General features: G+C 38.7%; 1 protein-coding gene across 1 annotated transcript in view; it reads right to left on the minus strand.

The window, feature by feature from the left end:
• The window catches only part of Ankfn1 (ankyrin repeat and fibronectin type III domain containing 1), a 241402-nt gene that overhangs the window by 155279 nt on the left and 58979 nt on the right, over positions 1-27144 (minus strand). The window contains exon 2 of the mRNA XM_048366617.1: positions 5517-5648. The gene's annotated coding sequence lies outside the window, so the exon portion shown is untranslated. The remainder of the gene's footprint in view (positions 1-5516; positions 5649-27144) is intronic.

Here is a 27144-nt window from a genome sequence, read left to right on the forward strand (position 1 = left end):
GCTGGGGAATCGAACCTAGGGCCACTAGGCTATATCCCCAGCCCTGTTCCTGAGCTTTTTGCTCAAGGGTAGTACTCTTCCCTTTGAGCCACAGCTCTGCTTCCAGCATTTTGGTGGTTAATTTGAGACTAGAGTTTCATGGACTTTCCTGCCCGGGCTGATTTTGAACCAAGATCTTCAGATCTCAGCCTTCTGAGGAGGATTACAGGCATGGGCCACCAGCACCTGGCAAATTTCTACAGTGTCCTCCTGTGGCTGCTTATCAGTTTCTTCTTAGATTTTGATTCTGAAGACATTTTTTTGGTCCTTGTTAGTATGAGTTCTAGTACATCTATAGCCCATTCTTCATTAGATAGTGGTTGTGAGCATTTCTTACTGTATTTATACTGTGGAAAAGATCTGAGCCATGTGGATGAGAGCAGATGTAAGACACAATATATTAAAAGTAGGAGTTCTGGCTAGAACTTGCTTGACAGCTGGGAAAGCAGATAAATTCTGTAAAGGGCATGTTTCTGACTGGGGCAGTATCGTTGTTCAGGCTGTGATGTGAACTAGGGGACCTTCAAATTTCAACCTGCCTGTCACTAGACAGAAAAGAAAGCTTGGTCCTTTCCAATCTCTACTCACTATTAACATGGTAAGCATGTCTTTGATTGCAAAGGTGGCCATTTCTGTTATAGTGAGGACATATAGCAAAGTAGAAGCAGCCTTCTAATTTGAAACTATGCCATTTACACCACAAACACACACTTCACTGCTATGTTTTGAAAGATCTATTGTGACTATATGGCAAAAAGAGAAGTAATGTTTGACACTTAAAGCATATGTTTGAAGAAGGTGGAAAGTTGATAGATTCCATTGATTGAACAAATGCTTTGGGGTGATTTACTTTGTAATGTATGTATTCTGTGATAGATGCTATAATTCACAAGTGATAGGATCTCACTAAGTTACCAAGTGTCTCAGTTTGCCTGGGATCTAGTAGTCCCCCAGGATGGAAAACTTTTCAGTGCTAAACTTGGGAAATTCCTAGACAAATTAAAACGAGTCAATTATTCTGCCTATCACCAAGGAACTCAGAGGTAAAAAAGACATTCATACAAATATCCAGCCACATAATGTGATACATGAAATCATAAAACAGTAATGATAGCTCATATTTAGAATAATGTCTTTGTCTACTCTGGTAGCTACAACACACTAACATGAACCGAGTAACATGAGTCTGAGAAAGCCCAGACCAAGATGCCTATAGATTCAGTGTCTGGTAAGGGCTGCTTTTTGGTTCATAAAGTGTTCTTACTGTGTCCTCATATGACCTATAAGGCTAGCTAGCTCTCTAGGTCTCTTTTGCAAAAGTACTAATCCTAGGCAGGTAGGCCCTGCATTCATGATCCTATTATTTGCCAAGGGCCTCATCTCCTAATACCATCAACCTGAGAGTTGGGACCTGAGTATATGGATTTTGACAGAATATAGCAGCCAGTCCACTGATGGAAGGAAGGGCTGTTATTACCTTCATTTTATATAATAAGAAGTGGAGGTATTAAGGACGGAGCTTGGATTCCAATGCAAGCAAAATTAGTCTTTATCTGAAGGTGTTTTTTTTTTTTTTGTTGTTGTTTTGCTAGACCTGGGGCTTGAACTCATGGCCTGGGTCCAGTCCGTGAGCTTCTTTTGCTTAAGGCTAGCACTCTACCACCTGAGCCACAGTGCCACTTCCAGCTTTTTCTGTTTATGTGGTATTGAGGAATGTGGCTGTTTATGTGGCTGAGGAATCAAACCCAGGCCTTTATGCATGCTAGGCAAGCGCTCTACCATTAAGCCACATTCCTCGACTTTATCTGCACTCTTAACTTCTTAATATTTCTTTCCAAATATCTAAGACATAGAAGTAGCACAAAAGAGTGAAAAGTTGACTTTGTGGGTGACAGAAGGTGGTCATGGGAGAGGAGGTGGTGGGAAATAGTCCAGAGTAGATGATGCCTGAAAAGGCTTGTGAGTGATGAATGGAGAGTTAACTAGTGTGAATAGAAATGAACACTCTAAATATAGCAGCTTAGGTTAGAATGCAGAGATGAAAAAGATCATGGTGTGACTTACAGGTCAGTGCTGGAGGTGGGAAAGGAAGATCCTCTGAGCTCTGACATGCACAGCAAAGAGGTAACAGGGCCATCCATGATCTCACTCCACAAATAAGGAGCATAGACTTTTAACTTACACACAGCAAGGGACCACCAGATGCTTAAGTGATGAATATACTGATTGCACATTCCAGTCGTATATTGAAATATCACAACATACTCCCTAAATATGTACAATTATTATGTGTCAATTACAAATAAAAATACATATTTTACAAAGGTTGCATTTGAAGTTCTACAGAATTCCTGTGAAAGCAACTAGAGGAATGTTTGAAAGGGAAAGTGTATGGGAATAGTGAATGACAAGGAGCAACCAAATATGAATCACTTGTAAAAACTGTATGAGAAGTAGTTATGTCAACTACAGCTTGTGGCAACAGGGACAGAGCAGTCTGAACAGGTTTAAGTGATGGAGGTAAAATGGACCAAACATGGGTAGTGATTGGATAGAAAAGATTAGCAAACCTGAGGGTAAATTCTGTGAGCCTTGTTGAGCAAGTGGGTGGAAGATGGTTCTACCAGTGATCTTGTTTTTAATAAAGGGAATATAGGATGAACCACGAGTTTTACAGTCAAAGGAGAAGTAGGAGTTTGGTGTTCACATGTGGCTCTCAATGGATTTAAAAAATAGAAGATACTGTCTAATCCAAGGATTCTGTAGATAGCAGGCAATAGCTTGCCCTAAATGCTGCTTACTTTTCTGATCAAGAGTTAAATAATTATAAAAGAAGTTCTTGAAATTAGATATGAAGTAAAGAAAAAGCAGCATAGTTAACATAATACAATAATCATAACCAAGAAACCATATGAGTCTCCCTTATTGGGAATAATTAGCACAGGTTTAGGCAAGTCACAACAGAGGATCACAAGAGCCCAATAGCTATACCCTTATGATCACATAAGATGATGCTAAGTAAAATGAACTCCATTTTATGAAAATGATTGTTATATCACAGTTGTAACTACTTTCAACATCCCATGTGTATCTGTAGTTTCTACTATTGATGATGTTCGTGTATCACCTTCTTGTGATTGTATCTACACTATCTCTGTAATCTTATCTGAGTGTATGGGAAACAGTGTGTACTGGTATTACAATTAGGAAATTCAAAGGGAATACCAAAATTGAGAGACAAAGGGTAAAATACGAGAAACAACAACAAAAGCAATACTTGCAAAACTGGTGTAAGTGAACTGAACACCTCAGGGGGGGAAAGGGGGAGGGGGGAGGGGGGTATAAGGGACAAGGTAACAAACAGTACAAGAAATGTATCCAATGCCTAACGTATGAAACTGTAACCTCTCTGTACATCAGTTTTATAATAAAAACTTAAAAAAAAGAAACCATATGATAAATAATAATCATATGTAAGCATAAATATCCTTTGGGACGCCCTTGAGGTGTAGAATAAATTTAATGCATTCACTTAGGATTAAGATAGGGTATCAGTGGCTTAAGTGTGATTCCATTTAAGAATCAGTATATTTCTAAAAGGCAGCCTTTCTTTGTGTGTGTGTGTGTGTGTGTGTGTGTGTGTGTGTGTGGTGGGGTGTGGTGGGGTGTGGTGTGGTGTGTGTATATCCTAGGATTTAAGTCAGGTCTTGCGTTGCTCTCCCTGAGTGAGCTTTTGTGTTCAAGGCTAGAGCTCTACCACTTGAACCATAGCCCCACTTCTGGCTTTTTGGTGGTTAACTGGAGATAAGAGTCTTAGGGACTTTCCTGCCCCAGCTGGCTTTGAATCACAGGTTGTGACTATGCTTCTGAGTGTTCCACATACCTTAGATTAGGGACATGACATACAGTCCCCTGTCTCCATATAATTCTGCTCTGTAGGTTTCTGTTTATAATTTCTGGACTATATACATGAACAATGACTAATTACATACTGCACCTTTAATAAAGAGCTTACGTCTCATGGATATATTAACTGATCTTAGCATGTCTTTGAAAAATACAAAGGAATAGAAGGAATAGAGGGATGGCGATTCAGGAAGCAAAGGGAATTTCTAAAGACATGAATTTAGTCTGAGAACCAGCAAAAATGCCATACTATACTTTCCTGACATCTCACTGGTTATGTAACCAGTAGGCAGTTCTGTCTCTTTCCTGCTAGAATATCATTAGTTGTAAAATAGCCATATCACTTGAGAGAATGCTCCTCTGTGATTGAGTGGTCTGGGGATTCTTTCTACTAGGCAAAACTTCACCCATCTCTCAGATTTCCTGACTTTGGTTTTTATTTAGAGAATCATGCTGTTCACTGTTCTAACATCATCCATCTTTGTCAGCAGCCAAGGCCCCAACTTCATCTGAAAGGCCAGTGATATACAGCAGACAGAGTGCACCAAAAACATTAAACTCTATCACATTTGTGTTGACTCTGAACTCACCAGAGATGGATTAATACTGCCATAAAGCCTTGTAGTAGCCAGACAAACAAGACTAAGGAGGCAAAGGAGACTAGCTGAGAAAGGGTAGGAAATACAATATCTTTCTCTCTCCTTTTCCCCCCTCTTGGAGGTCAGATTATAACTTATTAGAAAATGAGAAAATCAAGTGAATATGGGGATCTTTGAAACCCATCACAGAAGCAAACTCATCCTTGATTTTCATTGGTCCTGCCTGTGACCTAACCAGGCCACAACTCAACACAGGTAGTAATGAACAGGACACTTACAACAGCCCACTTTGGGCCCCATGCACCTTTCCAACCATCTATCTTTATGGACTAAAGAAAAGATTTAGGAACATAAAAGGAAAAATGGCAGTGGATGGAGCAAGAGTTCGAATGTGTGTACACTGTGCTCCTTTGTCAGGTACTTACTATCACCGTCAAGGTATTATTTATGGACATGCTCACACAGGATGGACAGAGTGCTGATATTATACTTAGCATGCCTAGTCTGCAAACTGGATTAAAGCTAGCAGTATTCTGGGTTTGTATACAGGATTTTCAGCCTGATGGATTTTGTCTTTACCTGATCCAATGAGTCTTTTATAGATATTCTGGTACCTGACTGAAAATTGATTTTATACAACAAAAACATCATTTATTTTTTCATAGTTAATGGTAACCAGTTATATAAAAACTTAATATAATTAATCATGCTGGAAAGAAAATGCCCAGTTATCACAAATGAGGCTTCTACATCTCCTTCCTTGCGGCTACACAAAGATGTATATGTGTTATTGCAGACCACTGTTGTGTGTGTCTGGTTGTATTCTTCATGGACTGCCTGAAGCTAACTTTGGAAGATGCAGATTTTTTTGTATCACTTAAACTGCAGCAACACAAAACAGATTTAAAAAATCATCAGTGACTAAGAAATCCCACATTCACATAAAGAAAGAGGACAGTAAATCTGACTTACCAGTTTAGGTTGTTCAGGGCAACAGAGGAACAAGTTGTTGGTTGTCCAGTACTTTCATTCAATAAATCACATTGGCTCTGCTTTCTCCTGTAGCTCAGCCTCTGCGCAAAGCAAGCGAGCCTCCTTCCTATTCTGTGCAAAGAATAAAATACGAACAGGATCACTACAGGCAAGAGCTGAAGTCCATGATCACTAAGCTATTCTTTATGCAAAATAGAAGTGCAGATGATACATGGAGCGTGGAGGAGAAAGGGAATCTGTTTGGCTGAGTAGGTATATTATTGGGACTGCAGCCCTTGGAGGGCTTGATTTCTCAAACTTGTGTGTGTAATAAAAGGATGCCATGACTTCTGTGAGTATTTAGCCTACTATATCTGTGAGGACCATTTGGAATGGCATGCAGAACAATAAGGGTAAGGAAAGGGACAAAGCTGCTTTGCAATGTGTCAGCGGTAGGGGAAGAATTATCACTGGGTGTCCAAGAGCCTATACAACAATTCATGACTACAGCTCTTCTGGGACCAGACAGCCCCTTTCTTACCCCCACAGCTTCCCAGGACCAGAAGCCCACAGGTGGAAACTATATCTCCCTTTCCTTAAGGCACCTAAACTATCCCTTACACATTCCCCGCAGGAGTGACAGCTATCTTAGGAAGGTCTAGATCATGTTCCAGTCTGCTGATCCTGAGCTCTGGTTTTGTCTGAGAAAGTAGTCAGCAGACTTGGAACTTAGGATACCAGGAGGCTCAGTTACAAGAGGAAGATTCAAGTGTTTTTCCTGTGATTACCACATATAGCTATACCTGGCTCCACTCATAGTGCTCTGTTTTACATGCAAAATGAGTTTCCTAGAAAGCCACATCGGGTGCATTTTTTAAAATGTTTCTCTTGTAAGTGAAGTATTTAATAGCCTTGCAGCTACTGATTGTGTGAGAGAGGCCTTGCTGACAGAGCACATATATGAATACAATGTATGCACAAACATGCATACATAAACATGTATATGTATTATACATTATGCACATATGCATGCATACATGAACAGGTACACAATGCACACACAGATATGCACATTCCATACACAGAGACACTGAAACGTACATACAGGTTCATATGCACACATGCATATACATATACATAAACACTACATATACATATATACACATACGTACAAATACATACATATACACAGGCACATATACACCCACACATACACGAAGACATACAAACCTGCACATCCATGAATATATGCACATTCACATGCACACATGTTTACATACCCCTGCAATAACATGAAGAACCTTTCTAAACCTCTATATACTCTGTCTGAGAAATGAATGCTTAACTGCTATAATAATTTCAGAAGTAAGTTTGGACTCCTAGTTGGCACCAAGTCTGGTCTGTTTTTTTTATGCCTGGAGCCAAATCAACCCCTAATGCTTGAATGTGACTTTGATAAATCAGAAGAGTCTTGTTGTCATAAGCAAGAGGGTGCTAATCTTTGGCCTGGGAATTACCTAGAATATTGAGGATAACATCTTATTTTCCTGAAAATCTCTTCCTTTCTAGAGACATCGATCATCTCCCAGCTCCTGCGGCTCACTCACAGGCTGCTTCTGATCAAGAGCTGGGATCTGATTCCCATCTGTATCTCAGAAGATCTGGGAGTCTGAAGGAAGAGCTCCATTTACCTTTCACAATTGTCTCACTTTTTCTATTCATATCAGAAAGGCAAAATCAGGAATGTTTCTCTTTCCTTTCTGTTCTAGACCTAATTTGTCTCTATAGCCTCACTATGAATAATCCAATTTAGGAATATACATGTCCTTGAGAGTTAGAAGACTGTTTTGTTTTTCATCAAGGGTCATTAAAGGGTCAGGCTACCCTTTACAACGTAAGCCTAAATGATTCCCAGGTAAAAAGGTTTACCCTAATGTCAAGAAAAACTGACCTGAATGTAGATTTATTTACATTCTATCAGTTAGGATAAGCCATATGACTTTGAGAAACTCTATTACGGCCAGGGACTGTCCATGTGGTTATGAGTTCAATCTGCCTTGGGGGAAGTGCCTCCTATCATAGTAATACTAGTTCCAGGAGCAAATGCAAAATAAACATCTCAAATTTAAAAATCTAAAATCCAAAATGGCACCAAATCCAAAACTTTCTGAATTATTGACATGACATGGGGAAGTTGCACCAAATTATTTAACATGTTATGAAATAATTCATCTACAAGTCTAGAACACACATATATACATACAAAATATGAATGAATATCATGTTTAGATTTGGGTCCCTTCTTTCAGGGTATCTCATTCTGCATATGGAATTATTCCAGAATCCAAAATCTGAAACACTTCTAATTCCAAGGGATTTGGATAAAGGATAATTAATACACACTCAGGTCTGAATTAGAAAACCCAGTCCATAGCAAAGGGGAAACATTAACACACACATTCATTCTTTAATCCATTGTTCAATACACTGTTTTATGTACTTAGTAAGTGAGATATATTGCCGTATACTTCAGTGTTACTCAAAGCCTATTGATGAAGTCTAAAATCCTTGACCCACCTTAGGAAGATTCTTTACTTCTGTTCCTGCTTATCTCTATAGCATAATTTCTCACTACTTTTCCACTTGTACTCAATACTGTCATCTTTGCAAATAGTTAACAGCTCTTGTACATGCCAGACACTCTAATACCAGATTTATGCCTGTGATGTTTTTCTGCCTGAAGGCTAGGTCCTCTTTGATAGCTTTCCTCACAGCTCATAGCAGAAGAAGCTCTTCTCTGCTATAAGGTCTGAGGTAAAGCAGCTGATACTCTTCCATCAGTATATCTGCTACACTGTATTGTACTAGTTTAGCATCGGTCATTCTTATACATAAGCATTTAAGTACAGTTACTTATTCACTGCTATATTTCCAGTATCTACAGAGCTCCTGGCACGAGGGAAATAGTCAAGAAATATTTAGTGTTTTGTTGAAGTGCTTAGCATGTGTTTACTTAATGAATGAGTAAAGCACATCAAAGATTAATGGAGATCTCAGAATTGAAAGAAGCTTGAAATTCTTTTGGTAAATCTAACTTTTCTTAAAGGTTATTCTCCACTGAAGTCTGGGCGTCACTAACTAGTTCTTTTCTGATCTCAACCCAGAGTGATCATACCCTTTTTCTTCCACTCCTATTCTGTTCACAGTATGTTCTTGCCTTTTGTTTTTCAGCTGTTTCCTAGAATTTATTTCATCTCTACAAACTAGTATTCTCTTCAACGTCTAGCGTAAGCCTGCAATTATCTAATGCTTGATTCATTGAACAGCAAACATTTGAACAGGGTGTTAAATGATCAGTGTCTTGTTTTAGGAAAATTACTCTTTTCATTTCTGAGGTGGTGGGTTGAATGATCCAGACAGACCTAAAGAGGACTTTAATAATGAGTACAGCACAGACATGGGATCTAAAAGCAGACTTGCCCTTTCTTTCACTCCCCTCTCCTCTCCCACCCCTCCCTCCAGTGTTCTCATTGGGAACACTGAGAATGTTTGTTCCATACTCAGAACTTCCTCTCCACCCAGTTCCCCCTCCACATTAATTCACTTGCTTAGGTTACTTGTGTTTGTGCTTCACTGATTAGATTAAAATAATTTTGAAGAAAGGGATTGCAACTTTACTTTGTCTCTTCCCTTCCCCCTATACTTCTAGACCTAGTGCCTTGCAGATAGTAACTGCTCAATGAACATTGAGAAAGAAGAACGTTTATTACATGCAAAGCATTGAATGAAGTCCTGTGGCAGGGAGGGGGTACAAAGGAGAATGAAGGCAGAAGTGATGTGTTTATTGAGAGTGATGCAACTGATTACAGTGCAAGGTAAAACTGCAAGGTAGAATTAAATAAGTACTGTGGAAAAAAAAAGAACATTGTGCTAAGGGACAAAGAGAGAATCATCCCTGCTTTCTGGAATGCTTAGGGAAGATTTAGAGATTACATTTGCACTGGATTACTTCTGAAGCGAGGAGAAAGGAAAGGAATCAACATGAGTAGCTCAGTAGATTTGGAATGAATGTCCACACGATGATATGATGGAATTTGCCTCAAGAAGCAGGCAAGGACTAAAAGCAGGGAGATTTGAACACTGTTTTAAAGAGCATAGACTGAATGCTATCCATGACAGGGCTTTGAGCACAAGCATGTTCCTATAATGGAACAAGATCCCTTTGGTCAAGGCAATATGTACAATGAACTGAAGTGGTGAGAACCAAAAGTAGGAAGACACTGGTGGTGAGGACCTATAAGAAATAAATTAAGTGACAAAAAGTGGGACACTATGAAGGTAGAACAAGAATTCTCACTGGTTGGTATAGGTAGTGATAGAAGAGGATGAGAGAAACAGACAGAAGTTGAAGGTGGCCTTTAAAATTTTTGCCAACAAGGGTTTAATTCTAGGCTCTGTATTCTACTCAGTTGTTTTACGTGTCTGTTTTTATACCAATACCATGCTGGGTTCTATTTTGCTTTGTTTTTTTTTTGTTGTTGTTTTGTTTTGTTTTGCCAGTCCTGGGGCTTGAACTCAGGGCCTGGGCACTGTCCCTGAGCGTCTTTTAGCTCAAGGCTAGCACTCTACCACTTTGAGCCGCAGCACCACTTCTGTTTTTTTCTGTTTATGTGGTACTGAGGGATCAAACCCAGTGATTCAGGCATGCTAGGGAAGCATTCTACCACTAAACCACATTCCTAGCCTACCATGCTGTTTTGGTTACTGTGACTCTGTAATATGTTTGCTATCTGGTGTTGTGATACTTCCAGCTTTGTTCATTTTACTCAAGAATGGTTTAGTCATTTACAGACTTTTGTCTTCCATATTTAATTTAAGATCTTTTTCTATTTCTATGAAGAATGTCATTGGTATTTTGATGGGGATTGCCTTGAATCTACAGTTAGTTCATGCTGTATGCATCACGAAGTAACACAATAAACCCCAGTTACATATATATGTATATATGTAATCCATCATAGTAAAAAGATAAACAATGATATAAGTTTTAGCCTGTGTGATACTAGATGATGGCAGCATTCATGATTTCAATATATACAAACAGAGATATTTTGAGCATTCATGGCATAGTCTGTGCAGTTTTTAAGAGAAAAGAGCATAAGGATGAGCCCTGGAGACACAAGAATGTATCTAGATTTCTCTGATGAGAACTCAGTCGAGGCAGTGATGGCAAGCTTCCTGGAACATTAAGGGTCCTCTGCAGGGAAAATGGGTACAATTCCTTGGAATGAGCAGTTCCCTGTTCAATATGGTAATTTTCCCTTTAGAGTTGCTTAGCTCTGTGGACAAAACTCAGGTTAGGTAATAGGGGGGTTGAACGTGGGTCCTCTGGCTGCTCTTCATCCACTGTGTGACTTTTGGTAAGTTAATTATTTTATTTCAACATGAGTCCTTCATTGTACTCTTCTTTAGATTTGTAAAATGAAACATCTAGAATTTCAAAATGTTTGTGAAATTAGGCAAGGGCCACCAATATCAGAAACTAAGAATTTCCACTTTCCTCTAAAAATTCCTCATATTGTTGAGAATGCCCATATATCATTGCAAATGCATGTCTGCCCTGTGGTTAGTTGCATGTGGTTTGTTTGTAGGACATAAATTTAAATTGATCGCTTTTTGATGGCTATTTTCTAACAGTTTTTCACTTTCTTTTTGGCAAAGTCTTTTTTTTTTTAAGGGAGGGCCTTTTCATCAGAATCTCAAAATTAAATTACAAGAAGAAAGTAGCAGTCCCTTACTGTGGTCAGCAAAAAGGCTGGCCAGCCCACTTCCGTTCTGTAATCTCTTGACCTTCCTTAGGGCGAGGCTGCTTAGTAATGTCTGATTCTTTTTTTTTTTTCAAAAATAAAATGTGCTATTTATCGAGAGCAGCTAAAAAGGGGACAAAAAATAGGAAAAGAAAACGAACACCCCAGGGTGTATCTGAACATGCTTATTATGTACAAAGTTGTTAGCAGTGAATGTGACAGTCTTCCTCCTCCTCCCTCTCCCTTCTAAGCCCCCAAGAAGAAAGAAAGGGATTTGGGGAGGGCATTGGCTATTCAATCCAAAGCAGACCTTTTCAAAAGGTGCAGACTGTTCATAGCCATGTTATTCTTGATTATTTTGTTTTAAGACCCAGTTGACCTTTGAGACTAAAAGTAACAGTCCCCAAATATCCTGAGAAACCTTTTGGGAATTTTTCTCTACATCTTAGAAGCCTAGACACATGACATTCAAAAGACTTTAGAAAGAGATGATCCATACTCACTTGCAGGAGTTGATGACAGAGTGTTTATCTGAACTAATCATGTGAGATTTTCCAGTGTCTCCTTTTTGAGAAGCAAGATTCTCTTAAGGACATTTCAAAGACTCCACTGAAAGCTTTCCAAGAAAGGCTCCATGCGCCTCTCGTCAGCCTCTTGCTGGGCTAGAGCTCCAGTGTGATAATCAGAGTCCGTGTGCCTGAAAAGTCTTCTTGTTCTGCCTGCCACCCTCTCAGTCATCATTAGAATTCTCTAGCTATGAATCCCCTATTGTCTGTAGGAGCCCAGGATCCCCCACACCATGCCGAGGAAGGAATGCGAGCCTCCTAGGTCTGGCTTTCAGTCTCAACCTTATCCAGCAGGTCACAAAGCCCCATTTATACACAGCTCCAGAGTTTTATCATAATTCTTTATCGACTCAGCCCCACATATCCTCCAGAGTAGTCAGGAGACGTTTGGTAATGAAGCCCATTTATCCTCATTTTCTCAATTGGCACACTTAAAGTTCCAATATTTATGTTCACACTGTCCTAATTTTGGATGTCAAAGATACTCTACTAGACAAGGAGCATTGCCCAAAAATAATTGACCCACATGGAAGAGTTTGCCAGAGTCTGATGCATGATGTGGTTTGTCATATTACCAATCATTGCATCACAAATAGTTACTTTTAACAGTTCAGTGAAAAAATATTATTAAATGCTGACACCAATTAAATGCCTTCTATGTGCCATGCAGAAATATCACTGAATTCTCACACCTTGCAAAATAGGATTATCCAATCTTTATTGATGGGGAAATTAAAGCTTAGATATATTAATTAGCTTGTTTATGTGCACTTAGAGGTGAAGCTGAGACTCAGACCTGGGCCTCCAGGTGCCAAACTCATGTCGTTTCTACTTAATTCCTTTGCCTTTTATCAGAAATACATTTTGTGAATTGATCTAAGTGAGTAGAACAAACTTCTTTTTCATCTCTAACCTATTAAGACTTATGAGGTTAGGGCTATTAAGATCCTTTGGCCAACTGAATAATGAGATCTGCTCTGATAAGCATCAGTACAGTATCAGCTCAGAACAGGAATTCATAGCATATATTTCACCTATCAATAGGTGGCAGTATTCACCTAAATCTCTCTAAGAGGATTCAGCCCAGGTTGTTTCTCCTTATGAGCTACCCCCAAGGCCATCTATATTCCTTAATGTCCTGGGTTTGGTTATAATGATCACTTTGGACAGTAAATGGGTTGCTAACTGGCCTCAGTCATGCTTCTGTACTGGGAGACTGGGACTTTAGAGAAGTTTAGGTAGAGGCCTATGATCCTTTACAGAGGAACAGGGATCGCTTTCCATTTATACTACTCATTTTGGCCTTTTTGCTGGGAAGTGGAGGAGAGGCTTCTGTGAGCAAGTCAAAACAAAGCAAAACAAAAGCAAGAAAAAATTTGTGTCTTCATCTTCTTTAAGAATGTTGTGCATAATTCTCAATTTTAAGATGAAATGGTTAATACCTTAGGATTTGATAATTCATAAACCAGAGAAAGTTTGCTTAGGCTAATATAATAAAGCAATTAGAAGGCCACACATAATTTTAAATTCACCAGATCATAAGAATTTCACTAAACAGACAGGAAAAACAGCACATAAGGTAAATATTCAATACATGAGTCAAAAGGGTCAAGTGGATAAGCCAAAATGTTGAAAGATAAATGACTGATAAATTTTTGGCAGACCCTTCCTTTCCTTTGCCTGGGTTTTTTCTTCCCTCTCTTTCTTTTTCAGGAAATTTTTTTTTCTTAAGTGGAAATGGGTCTTAAACCCTGGGCTTGGTGTTTGCACTGAAGGGCCTCTACTTCTTGAGCCACACCTCTAACCCTTTTGTTCTCTTTAATTTTGAGGTAAAAACTCACATTCCCCAACCCCCCCAACCCCCAGTCTACATGGTGATCCCTGACTTGCTTCCTCGCTGTAACTGGGATGACAGGCATGCATTACCACTCTCAGTCTTTTCTGTTGAGACAGGGTTTTGTGAACTTTTCACACAATCTTTCTGCTCTAAGCCTCCTAAGTAGCTAGGATTAAAGGCATGAGCCACTAGCACCTGGCCAAAGAGAATCTTCATGTAAAAAATAATTATAGTTCAGTAACAACTTGGTGGGAACTCTTTTTTTTTTTTTCCAAAATTTTATTATCAAACTGATGTACAGAGAGGTTACAGTTTCATACGTTAGGCATTGGATACATTTCTTGTACTGTTTGTTACCTTGTCCCTCATACCCCTTCCCCCCTCCCCCTTTCCCTTTTCCCCCCCCTGAGGTGTTCAGTTCACTTACACCAAACAGTTTTGCAAGCATTGCTTTTGTAGTTGTTTGTCTTTTTTTTTTAACCCTGTGTCTCTCAATTTTGGTATTCCCTTTCAATTTCCTAGTTCCAATTTGGTGGGAACTCTTGAAGGAACTGTTTTACCAGGTATGCTTGAGAACAATCTCTGAGAAAGGAAAGAGTTTATCCATGCAGGGAGAGAATCATGGGAGATGGTGCTTGTTGATGGTGGTATGGTATTCTCTGTGTAAATGGTAACCACACCTGTGTCATCCACGATTGTGTCCTCAGCACCTGGCCAGGGGCCCGGTGTGTGAAACATTCTCAGTGATTACTTGTGAATAAACACATTGGACAAGGCCCCCCCAAAAATAATTGTAGTTAAAAGTATTAGTTTAGCAACAGTTTATAGCTGCCAACAGGAATTTGCATAGTAGAACTTAATTTATACATTAATAAAAAGGTTTATGGTAGATGAAAGGATAAAAGAAAAAGCTGAAAGATTTTTATGCCTATCTTTGTGCTGACTTTTTCATTTTCTATTGAGATACTTGGGACTGATGATTATCAAAGAAAATCAAGAAACACATAGAAATTAGATGAGCTCTCACTTTCAGAACCAAAGTGTTGACTAAAGTTGAATTCTTAGGAGGCCAAATTCACTAAAAGAATTCAAATTGGCTTGTGGACTGAGCGAAGTACCCTTGAGGCAGCAAATTCAGTTATTCTTTATGTCTCCTAATAGACTAGCTTTCACTCTCTGTGGTATTTGTTATTATTGGCACTCTTGGTGGAGCTACTGTCCTTAGAGATACTTCGTATCTATTTCCCATACTGGACTGAAGTCTCCATGAGGGCAGGACTCAGTGTCACTGGTCTTTGAATTTCCTCCTTAGCTTCTAGAGGGAGTCCCTTTGAATGGTAGGTAATTCTCAGTATGTACATGTTGAACTAAATGAAATTACAGAGAACTTGAAAGGATATACTTTTACCCAACTTTTTTTAAAAGAAAAATTGCTGCTTGCATATTTCAACATTTGGATCACATTTCTTATTTTTCATCTAATTTTTCCATTTCAGGTAGTATTTGTGACTGTAGGTATATCATGACAAAGCCCACTTCACCCCCTAGAACCAATAATTAACTAATTATATGTTCTTGGCAAGGCCATCTTATTTTTGTAGAGTGTCCTGGTCATAGGAAGGTTAAGTGCAGAGGCAGGCTCAAAAGTGGTTACCAGGGACATTAAGTGACCCACATAAACTGTATCATTCCAATCAGTAATATTTCCTGCCTTTGTGGTGAGCACACCCGAGTCACATGAAAAAGCCGAGCACAGCAATGCTGTTTCCTAGTGGTAGCTATCATTGTTTCCCATATTAGGGCCGAGCTAAGCACAAGGGGAGACAATTATCTTCAAAAGCTTACAAAATTACATTCAACCCATTAAGCATATCAGGAGATAATGCCATGCTTGAGGAATGAATTACCCACCTGAGTATCACAGCATAATGAAGTTGTCAACAGCAACAGTGCAACTGTAGACTGATTACATGTTGGCTGTGCTGGCCATTCAGGACACACAAGGAAGGAAATCATTGTTAGAATGCCCACTACATTCCCAGCCTTGGCCTCAGCAATGGTTATAAAGCTAATACCCCTAGGCACATAGGAAAATGCCAATAACAACAAACTAGGAAGAAAGAACATCTTCTTCTGATGGTCACTGTAGTTCCTAGCATGGCTGGAACCTCTCCTACCTCTCCAATCTGTGATCTACTTTAAAAAGAACCATGTCCTTCCATTTCCTTAGGAATGGGGCAGTGTCATTCCTTCTGATGGAGGCATAGAATTTCATTTCATTTCATTTTCCTGATCCACTCGTCTACTGAGGGGCATCTAGGTTGGTTCCATGTTTTAGCAATGACAAGTTGTGCTGCGATGAACATAGTTGTGCTGGTAGATTTAGTGTGGTCTTGCTTGTAGTCTTTTGGGTAGATGCCCAAAAGTGGGGCTGCTGAGTCGTAGGGGAGCTCTATGTTTAGCCTTCTTAGGAACCTCCACACTGCTTTCCAGTGGGGTTGAACAAGTTTGCATTCCTACCAACAATGTAGTAGGGTTCCCTTTTGGCCACATCCTCTCCAGCATTTGTTATTATTGGATTTCCTGATAATGGACATTCTTTCTGGGGTGAGGTGGAATCTCAATGTTGTTTTGATTTGCATTTCTTTTATTGCCAGTGATGTAGAGCACTTTTTCATGTGACTCTTGGCCATTCTCATTTCCTCTTCAGAGAAGTTTTGTTTAGGTCTTTAGCCATTTGTTTAAGTGAAGTGACCCAGACCCAAAGAAACATAAATCCTATGGTGTCTCTTATAGGGAATAGCTAGTACATGATTAGGCTAGTCATGGTAGAAGAGCAAAATACTCCAATAGCTACACTGATTTGATCACATAAGATGATGCCAAGTGAAATGAACTCCACGTTATGGAAACAAGAGTTATACCACTGTTGTAATTATTATCAACATGCCATGTGAAACTGTACCTTTTGTATTTTTTTGTTTCTTTTTCCTTGTCTATTTGTTTGATTGTTTTGTTTCTCTTGTATTCCCTTCCTGTGGTTGTACCCCCACTACCACTATAACTCATATGAATACCCTGGATACTGTTTATATGGGTATTAGAACTGGGGCAGGGAAATGGAATATCAAAATTGAGAGACAAAGGAAAAAAAAAGACAAACCATTCCAAAAGCAATATTTACAGAACCATTTGGTGTAAATCAACTGCACAACTCTTGGGGGGAGAGGAAAAGGGGGAGAGGGAGGTGGGGGGAAAATGAGGGAGGAGGTAACAAGTTGAACAAGAAATGTACTCACTGGCTTACATATGAATCTGTAACCCCTCTGTACCACACTTGCACGATAACGAAAAAATTTAATAAAAAAAAGAAGTCACCATGACGAAGAGTGGACATGGATTCTGGCCTTCCAAGCAAACATTTCCTGATAGGACTTCTTATCTTTTCCTAACTTCCAAACAAGCAACAGTCCAGCAAATTTTGTCTTTTTTTTTTTTTTTTTTTTGGCCAGTCCTGGGCCTTGAACTCAGGGCCTGAGCACTGTCCCTGGCTTCTTTTTGCTCAAGGCTAGCACTAGGCTACTTGAGTCACAGCGCCACTTCTGGCCGTTTTCTGTATATGTGGTGCTGGGGAATCGAACCCAGGGCCTCATGTATACAAGGCAAGCACTCTTGCCACTAGGCCATATCCCCAGCCCTAGTCCAGCAAATTTTAATCACACCTTCCACAAGAGTCAAAGGTGGATGCAGGTAGAGTTTTCCTTTGTGCAAAAAGATCTAACCAGGTTGATTTTCAGTGCTTCTTGACTACAACTAGAGTCTTCTAGAATATTCTCTTCATTGTTTTTGTTTTAAAGAATGTTTACTGTACAAGGGGTTTCTTTTTAAAATTTTTATTTTATTGTCAAAATGAAGTACAGAAGGGTTACAATTTCATCTGTAATACAGTGAGTACATTTCTTTCTTTCTTTCCCTTCCCAAGGTCAGATAAACATATATACAATATGCAGTGTACCAAAATCATATACAGTGACCACAGGGGGTACGCCATAGGAAATTCACCTCGTATATTAAACATAGTGACAACAATAAAATCCTCCTCTTTCCGTCTCTTGGAGTTCATTTTGCTTAATCTCATCTTATATAATCATATGTACATAGCTGTTGAGTTATTGTGATTTTCTGATAGGTCTATCCTAGATATTTTTATGTTTATTTAGCATTTGTTTGGCTTTAGAGATATGATGTAAAGTCGCTGATCAAAACATGTAGAAATACCATTTGAAAAGAAGTTTATTATTTAACAGACAGGAACTCTATGGTTCCACCCCCACCCCCAACACCCACATATCAGGGAGACCATGCACCTTTGTTCTCTGTGTCCTAGGCTTGTCTCACTCAACATTATTTGTTCAAGATCTGACAATTTCCCTGCCAATGCCATTATTTAATGCCATTTCTAATTGCTGTGTAGAATTCCATTGTGTGCAGGTACCACATTTTTTGGATCCATTCATCTGTAGTGGGGCATCTGGGTTATTTCCATATTTTGGCTATTGTGAATTGTGCAGTGACCAACATGGATGTGCATGTGTCTTTGTGGTATCCTGGATCCTGTTGTTCTGGATGGATGCCTAGGAGTGGTATGGCTGAGTCATAGGGTATGTCTATGCTAAGTTTTATGAGGAACCTCCATACTGTTTTCCAGAGTGGTTGTACTAGTTTATATTCCCACCAGCAGTGGAAAAGGGTTCCTCTTTTTCCACATCCCCTCCAGCATTTGTTGTTGCCTGAGTTCAGAGTATAGGCCATTCTAACTGGAATGAGATAGTATCTCAGGGCTGTTTTTATTTGCATTTCCTTTACTGCCAGGGATGTTGAACATTTCCTCATTTGTTTCTTTGCCATTTTTATTTCTTCTCCTGTGATGTCTCTCTTTAGCTCCCTTGCCCATTTAATAACTGGTTTACTGGGTTTGGAGGGGGTTAGTTTCTTGAGTTCTCTGTAGATGATAGATATTAGGCCTTTGTACAAAGGGGTTTCAACTCAATATGTCTTCAATGTGCCTTGACCAGTCTCATCCTTTCCATCATTCTCTCCCACCATCCATCCCATCCCCACTGTTTCCTCAAGTTCTATCTTCATGTAAGTACATTGCGTATTATGCCTATTTTCACTTATTTCTCTCTCCATTCATTTTTGTTGCATTCCCTTAACCCGTATCCTCCCCATAGACAAGGCATATTTCAGCTTTCTGATATTCTTTTTTTTTGTAGCTATTAATTATTTGAAGTTTACTCCATGGAAGCCTATTCCTGAGAATAACATCCTTTAGTCAGTTTGATCATGAATACAAGCATATGGCTCTATATTTGTTTTCATGTATGTTTATATTTTAGGTTTACCTTCTATACATGGGAGAAAACATGTAAGTTTTGTCTCTCTGATTTATTTTACGTAACATATTTGTTTCTCAGGACCATCTGTTTTTCTGAAATTGTATAATATTCTTATTCCTGATGGGTAAATAAAATTGCATTATGTAATCTATCTATCTATCTATCTACCTATCTATCTATCTATCTATCTATCTATCTATAACAATTTCTTGATCCATTTGTTGATTGTCAGCTGTCTGGGATGTTTTTAAAACTTTGCTTTTGAGAATAGTACTGTGAACACGGATGTGCAGCATCTTTATTGCATTCTTGCTTGCAGTCTTTTGGATAAATGCCTAAGAATAGTATCTCCGCACTAGAAGGTAGTTCTATTTTTAGTTTTTTGAGGAATCTCCATACTGACCTCCATAGTGGCTGCACTAGCATACATTTCTACCAGCAGTGTAATGACATTCCCTTTTCCCCCACATTCTTGCCCAGCATTTGTTGTTTCTGTTCTTGATGCTGGCTGTTTATGACTGGAGTGAGATGGAATTTCAGTGCTGGTTTTACTTTTCTTTTCTTTTTGATCATCTTGTTTTATTTACTTTTTAAAGGGAGAGTTTTACATTTATTGAATATTGTATATGTATATGTGTGTGTGCTTGTTTTTAATGGTGGCATCTTTTTTCTATGTGTTTGGAAACAAACCCAGGGCCTCACACCTGCTGAGTAGCTACTCCATAACCATCCTACCCCAGTTGTTGGATATCATATTTGGAGATAGTAATGTGATACAATGTTGTTTTGATTTACATTTTGTTTATGGCCAGGAGTGTTGAGCATTTCTTTATGTATTTTTTGGCCATCTATACACACTTTTTTTTTTTGACACATTCAACTCTTGTTGCACTGTGGTTCAAGTGGTAGAACACTAGTCTTAAGCTGAAGCACTCAAGGATAGTGCCCAGGCCCAGAGTTCAAACCCATGACTGACAAAATAAATAAATAAATAAATAAATAAATAAATAAGCCCTCCAACAGCTCCCTTCAGTTGTGTTTTCTCCAGAGGAACAATCGAAATGGGTTTGCCTAAACTTTTCCAGTGGTTATTGCTATTTGACATCTGTGTTAAGACTTAAGACTTTCATTGAATTCTAGGCCTTGAGACCCAAATTTCAGAAAGGGCCTGCTTACCTTTGGTGGATTGCGAAATATACAGATCTCTTAAAAGGCCTTCCATCCTTCCTAAACCCTCTCTCTCCATTTATATCATGGCATAAGTGCTCGTTCTAAGGAGCATCTATGTAAGTGGCTAGCTTGTGATTAGTTACCTGCTTAATTAGTCACCTTAGCCCCACAGAAATAACTCATCAATTTTACCTAATGGAAAAGCTTCTCCTTTTTTTTTGATACAGAGAGAATAAAGGTGCGAATTCAGAATGCTATGATAGGGGAGAAGCAAGGAAGTTGGTTATATTTTCACACATTGAAGATCTTAGTTGTGTGATAGGTACCAGGGAATATAAAGGCAGTCTCTGCTATCAGTCAAACAGGACTGTAAATGGCACTTTGCCTGTTAAGATTATGGTCAGCAAAAAGTAACTGAGAAAAAATTTTTGTTCTAAAAATGACAGTTGAGTTTGTTGTATAAATATCATAGACAACTGACCCTTTTCTAGCAAAAGATATTTGATGAATGGGAAAGGAAGGAGAAAAATATAAAGCTAAAGAAGTTGAATTTATGTTGTTAAAGAAAGCTGTAAAGATGGCCTCCATCTTGTTAGGATGGTACCATCTCTACTCTTCCAGGCTTAACTCTACAGACAGGCCTGGTTCTTCAGTCTTTTGGTTCCTGTGTTACCTCCATTTCTGCACACTGAATTTCATGAGGGTAGACACAGGAGTCTAAGTTGGATGCTTGGCTATGTTTTCAAATTGTTATGCAGAGAGAGCAAGGACCATATATACCAAAGTACTCAGTACAACCCTTTATCATTGTCTGAGCCACTAGACATACATCTTACCAGAGTGCAAAGCATTGAATAGAATGAGAGGTTCAATGGCTTAATTTGAAAAGAAAGGAAAGCCATAGTGTTTGCCTTGTTCCTCAGCTTTTCAATAGTCAAATTCAATTATCACCTATTGTTCCTTTAGTACTTCACCTTGAGTGACAAGGAAAGGTAGAAATTTTCAATGACCTTCAACTCCAAAATGTGTTAGAGCAAAGTAAAACAAAACAAAACATGATAAAGCAACATTGATGAAAAACACCCCACAAAAATCCAAAAATCAAAACCTACACTAAATGTTTACCATTTACTATCTCTGTTAGGTAAGATAGTGGGAAAATCAAATGCTCAGGACCATTCATGCTTCCTCAACCAAGTATTAACTTAGTGTAATGTGGCATATGGACAGGAGGAATTGTAGCTGTCTGAACTGATTGAATTAAACTGAATGGCTGAAGAGAGTCACACGTGTCCCAGAGAAGTACATTTGTACCTGAACAATAAAAGCTTTCTTTGAATGTTATGTCTGAATGAGACTGACGTAGATCCATAGCTGAGTTCATTGGGCATGATACATGACCAGAGCATAAGAGTAAAACAGTTTAGAGGTCTATTTGGAAAAAAAATAAAGCAAAACATTTTTTGCTTTCAGTTTGCCTAAAGTTTATTCCTCTTCTTTTTTTCTGAATCTGTACCTTTCACTATTGAACTCTTATCTGAAAGATTTTGAGTTTTACAATGCTGTTGTAAATGTTGTAAAAAGTTGTGATCATACTCTGATGTTTTATAATTGTATTAGCCTAAGATGAAGATCCATTGTAGGGGAAAGTTTGGATGTGAAAGCTCAGTTATCACTTATTCCCTGTGGCAAGGCACTTGATCTGAGTTTTAATTTTCTTGTCAATAAGACTGAATTAATAGAAGCCACCTTGCAAAAGGTTTGAACAAATTAAAACAAAAGATACACAAATGGCCAAAATGCATACAAAAGACACTCAGCATGATTTGTAATTAGAAACTTAACGAAATAAAACCACAATAAGGTGCCAGCTTACCTTCAGGAGAATGGCTAACACCATGTGTTGGTGAGTACTTGAAACAACTAGAATGCATGTGGGATGCTGATGAAGTGCAAATTTACTTTGGAGAACTGTTGCCAATTACTCATAAAGTTAAATGTATATGTGTTATAACTTAGCCTTCTACTTGGGTTTTATACTAAAGAAAAATAAATGTACACAAAAGCAATCACACAAGAATTCTGTAGCAATGTTAGTTTCACTGTTTTGATGTCCAATATGGAAGTAGTGCAGATACCATCAATAAGGTAATAAATTATAGTATCTTCATCCCATGGACTGTTATCCACCAATAAAAAGAAATGAAATGCTGAAATACCTAGTGATATGAATGGATAAGTCTCAAAATCAGCAGACTGAAAAAACGAAAATTGGGAGGATGGGATTTTTTTTGTGGACAGTGGCAGAAGAAAACTTTCAGCTATGTTGAAAATGTTTTATATTTTGATTAAGATGTTAGGTTGGTGCATACAGGTATTGAAACATATAAGCAAACACAAAAATCTATTCATTTTATAGTATGTAAATTATTAGTTAAAGTTATTAGTTTTAAAAAAAAGCCTGCTCTAGCTACTTTACACAGATATTGGTAGAACAAGTGAGATTTGAAGCAAATGTAAAATACAAAGCAAATCACTTATTGACTATAGACTAGGGTGCTAAGAATGGGCATATATATATATATATATATATATATATATATATATATATATGGAAATGTGCATCTAGAAACCAAGCACAAGATCCTAGGATTTACAGAATGCAGCCCAAAGACTGAGAAAATAGGGCTGAAAACCATCTGCAGTTCCCCTTCTGGCCTAGGTTGCTACTCATCCACATGATGTCTTTGTGAGATTCAGACAAAAGAACCAACCACTTCGTTCTGCTTACCAGTGTATGAAGAGTGGAGCCTGGCTGTGTTTTATTCCCTTTACCTCTTGGGACAGGCCTTTTTGTACCAAAAAAGCTACAGAGCCCTCATTGAAGGCCCCTATTAGGACCTTTTGCATACATTGTTCCAACTACCCAAACACTTGTCCCTGTTTTCACATGCCTGTCCCTACTAATCTCTGCCTCAACATCCTGTTATTTTCCTAAAAAGATAAACTACATTTGTAATTGTTATTTTTTAACCTGGTCTTTGTCAGTTTCTCCCTTCTTGACTGAGTTCCATGAGAGTAGGGAATATGTCCCTTATTCATTATATTCTCCAAGGTCTGGCATAGTACCTCACACAGTAGGAGTTGTAAGGTGTGACAAATGACAGAGTCAGATGCAGATTTGAAGAGATGTCAGTGAGAGCCAGTGACTTTCCTAGTGAATTACCAGGAAGCAAAGGCTAAACACCTGCAATCCAACAGGAGACAGGAGGTTCAGAGAGGACTGGGGAGGACCAGAGATACAGCTGGTAGGGAAGTTGGGATTAAGAGGGGAACACTGATAAAGTGAGAGTGAAGAATAGAAGCATCTGTGTTCGGGATTCAGCAAGGGATGAGGACGCAGGCATGGGAGAGTGGGTCAGGGTAAGACATGTAGAAAAATGAATAGATGCTGAGATTGGCTTCCTTTTATGCCTTGGGCCTAAAAGTATGGCAACATTCCTGTAGTATAGACAGGTTTAAGTAAAAATGCCTCTGTGTGGACAGCATAGTGTTTTTTATAGCAGAGAAATAGCACATGAAACAAAGGTGCTATTGAGTTAAATGAAACATGCGAAAACCATATATAGTACCATTCAGGTTATGGTAAGCCATCACGGTCAGGTCCATGTTGGGTGATAGAAGTGAGGGCTGGGAATAACTACATGGAAATAAGATGTTCTGGAATGCTCATTCCCCTTAGAACCAAAGTTTCACATGGACTATAGATCTAAAAGGGAGATTGGCAGAGGGTTCTAGATTCTGGGAATAGTTGATCACAAGATTACAACATAAAACAGCAACATAAGAGGAGTACTTGCAGAGCCCTCTGCACCCACAAGTCTTTTGATACCTATACTTACTCTGTGAGGGGAGGGTGGAGGGGAAGCATCTGGATTTACAGATAGAAAAATGAGGCTCAAGTTTCATACCTAGAAGGTAGAGGAGCCATACTTTGTAAAGCAAACAATCAAAACAGTAGCACAGAACACAATGCACCACCCATCACATGAACACAGAGTAAGTGTCTGCATCCTCTACTACTTTCAGCCACTATTGTTTACAGGATGTTAATGCAAACTGATGAATAATATTAGGCTCAGAGCAAAATCATCTTGAAATCCACAAAGCAGTTTATTAACAAAATACCAAATGAACCTCCTAATAAGATAATCCTATAGAAGAACATGAGACAGGTCAGACAAGTAGACACATGGTTTATTTGACCCATACTTTTGCCTTTAAGAAGTATAGAAAGCATTATGAAGTAGAAAGATTTGCTTATCCCTTTTACTGTTAAATTTCAAAGGTGAAGCACAGCCCCTCAATAGCCTACAAATCCCTTAATGAACTATCATGGTAAACTGATGAAATTTCCTTAAATTCTTCTTAAGCAATTGTATAGTGGATCTCCATTACCATTTTTTTTCTCCCTGATTTACTATTAGGTCATCATTCCTTCTACACTCTAGAAACACATGACTTTGGTGAGTTTAATTCTTGCCAGTTCTAAAAGTGCCCAGTGAGAGTGCCTCATTCTCCCAGTCTTGATGATTGGTTTAGAGATGGCAATGTGTCTCAAGCCACACTGATGGGAATCAACCTCAGAACTTTCCCAGAATTTATGAGAGAACTTATTTATATGATTTGTGTGAGTCAGTGCAAAAATGGAAACATGGATGTTAAAAAATAGGAAGAAAAGTGCTACTAAAATATAAAGCCTTTTCTTTACTGATACTGAATCACTTAAACAATTTGTCAGGAGTAAGTAATATAAGAGTATTAGTGAAAACTTACAAAATACTTTGGTGTTTTATATATCACTCCTGCCAAGATTGTTAGAAAATGGTAGATACCCGATTATAGAAACACTGTGTATGATTTGAAGGTAGATGTGTGTGTGTGTGTGTTTGTGTGTGTGTGTGTGTGTGTGAGAGAGAGAGAGAGAGAGAGAGACAGAGAGACAGAGAGACAGAGAGAGACAGAGAGATATGCTGGATATTGAACTCAGAGTCTGTGCATGCTGGTAAGTCCTCTACCACTGAGGTACATTCCAGCTCATCTATGATTTATCAGTTGTGTAAAATCTGATAGCCCCAGGCCCTGTGGACTCAACACATGTTCAGGAATGGCTATTTTCTAGCAGTTGTTTTCTGTTCTTATCCAAGATCCAAAATAACTGTCACTGAATTCTCAGTAGCCTGGTTAGATGTGCATATTCTATAGATAGGCTTGCCTTTTAGTTGTTCCAGGCTCAGCATCCCACTGCTTGTTGCCACCATCATCTAACCTAGTGATGGAATGAAACCATTTTTTTTCTGTATCTACTCCATTTTCAAATGGAAGAACTGGTAGGGCTTTCTTTGACTCTGATTAGCAACTTTGTTTCAGTAGTGAATGTCCATTTGACTTTTTGGTTCCTGTGGCAGAGAAAGCCTCAACTCACGCCATGATATTATCGAGTTTTGATGCTGTGGGGTCAAAAATAGGGTGGGATAAGCCAGCTAACTAGCTGGCTAGAGCATTTAAGATTAAACTGAGCCATTGTAATTGGTCCCAAACTATTAGATGACACACAGTGTGAAACTCTGTGACCTTTATTGTTCAGGCTCAGTCCAATCTGGCAGTGAGCATGCTTCCAGAAAGGAGACAGATGAGAGTTTAATGCTACCTGATATAGAGAAGACCATGTGGCCTTCAATGTAGATTTGATATAGATCAAACAGTCCCAAATCCTCATTTACAGAGAAGAGGTGGCACCAGTGCATAGGCCATTTCTGCTTATACTGTGGATTTTGAATTATGAGAATTAGTCCAATGACAACAATCTCACTAACTTTGGAGGAATGCCATCTTTACAAAGCTTTGTGAGAACAATGTCTATGGCTATTAAAACAAATGTGCCAGCTGGTATTGTCTCTCTTGAGTGATAATACAGAAAACAAAATTAGAAAACAATTACTATATTTTGAAATTAGTGGGTCATAATTCTATTGCTATTCATGAACTTCTGACCTTATATTTGAGAGATTCAAGTTCAAAGGAAGATGGAACAGATTTCTCAATACAGGAGTACAGACAGGAAAGACTCTCATCAATCAATTATCTGAGAACTCTGTCACAACATACTTCCAATCATTGGAATCTGCTTGGATGTGGAATCCACCTTCCCAGCATCCTGGCAGTAGTGGAAGATGTCATGTTCTCAAAGGCATTGCTCCCTGAAGTTGTGTGTCTGCCCCATCAACACTGACCTCCAGACTTGCAATTTGATTCATTTTCTTTTTTAAAAAAATGCAATTTCCTGTGTCTAAGAGAGGGGAGAAAGGTTAAAAATATCATTATAAAGGCTCCAAAGATTTTTAGGACATCAAATTGCTCTGACAAACCATTTTTATGAGTTAAGTGTAAAGGAAACAGAAACATACGGATTAAATTTCCCTTAAAATACACATGGGCTTAAAAATTAAGGGGGAAAGAAGGACTTGGCAACATTGGTTTCAGGCTTTGCCAAACCCCAACTCCTGAGAAATAACTTGAGATGCTTGACAAACCCAAAAAGCAGCTGGTTTCGCCCTGTGCCCTCATCAAGCACTATCTAGAATCCTGTGTGATTGGAACCTCTGTAACTGAAATATGCTAATTTACAAACTCATGCTCTGATTCTTCAAATTACCCTAAACATTCACTACTTATAAAATTTCTCCCTAAAGGCCTAGTCCTCTTCAGGTTTTCCTTGTAACCAGGCAAAATCACAGATCAGCGTTACAATTCACATTTCATGGGTGAAAACACAAAGCTTGGTCAAGG

The sequence above is a fragment of the Perognathus longimembris genome, chromosome 17 (assembly GCF_023159225.1).
Source record: "Perognathus longimembris pacificus isolate PPM17 chromosome 17, ASM2315922v1, whole genome shotgun sequence".
Taxonomy (NCBI): domain Eukaryota; kingdom Metazoa; phylum Chordata; class Mammalia; order Rodentia; family Heteromyidae; genus Perognathus; species Perognathus longimembris.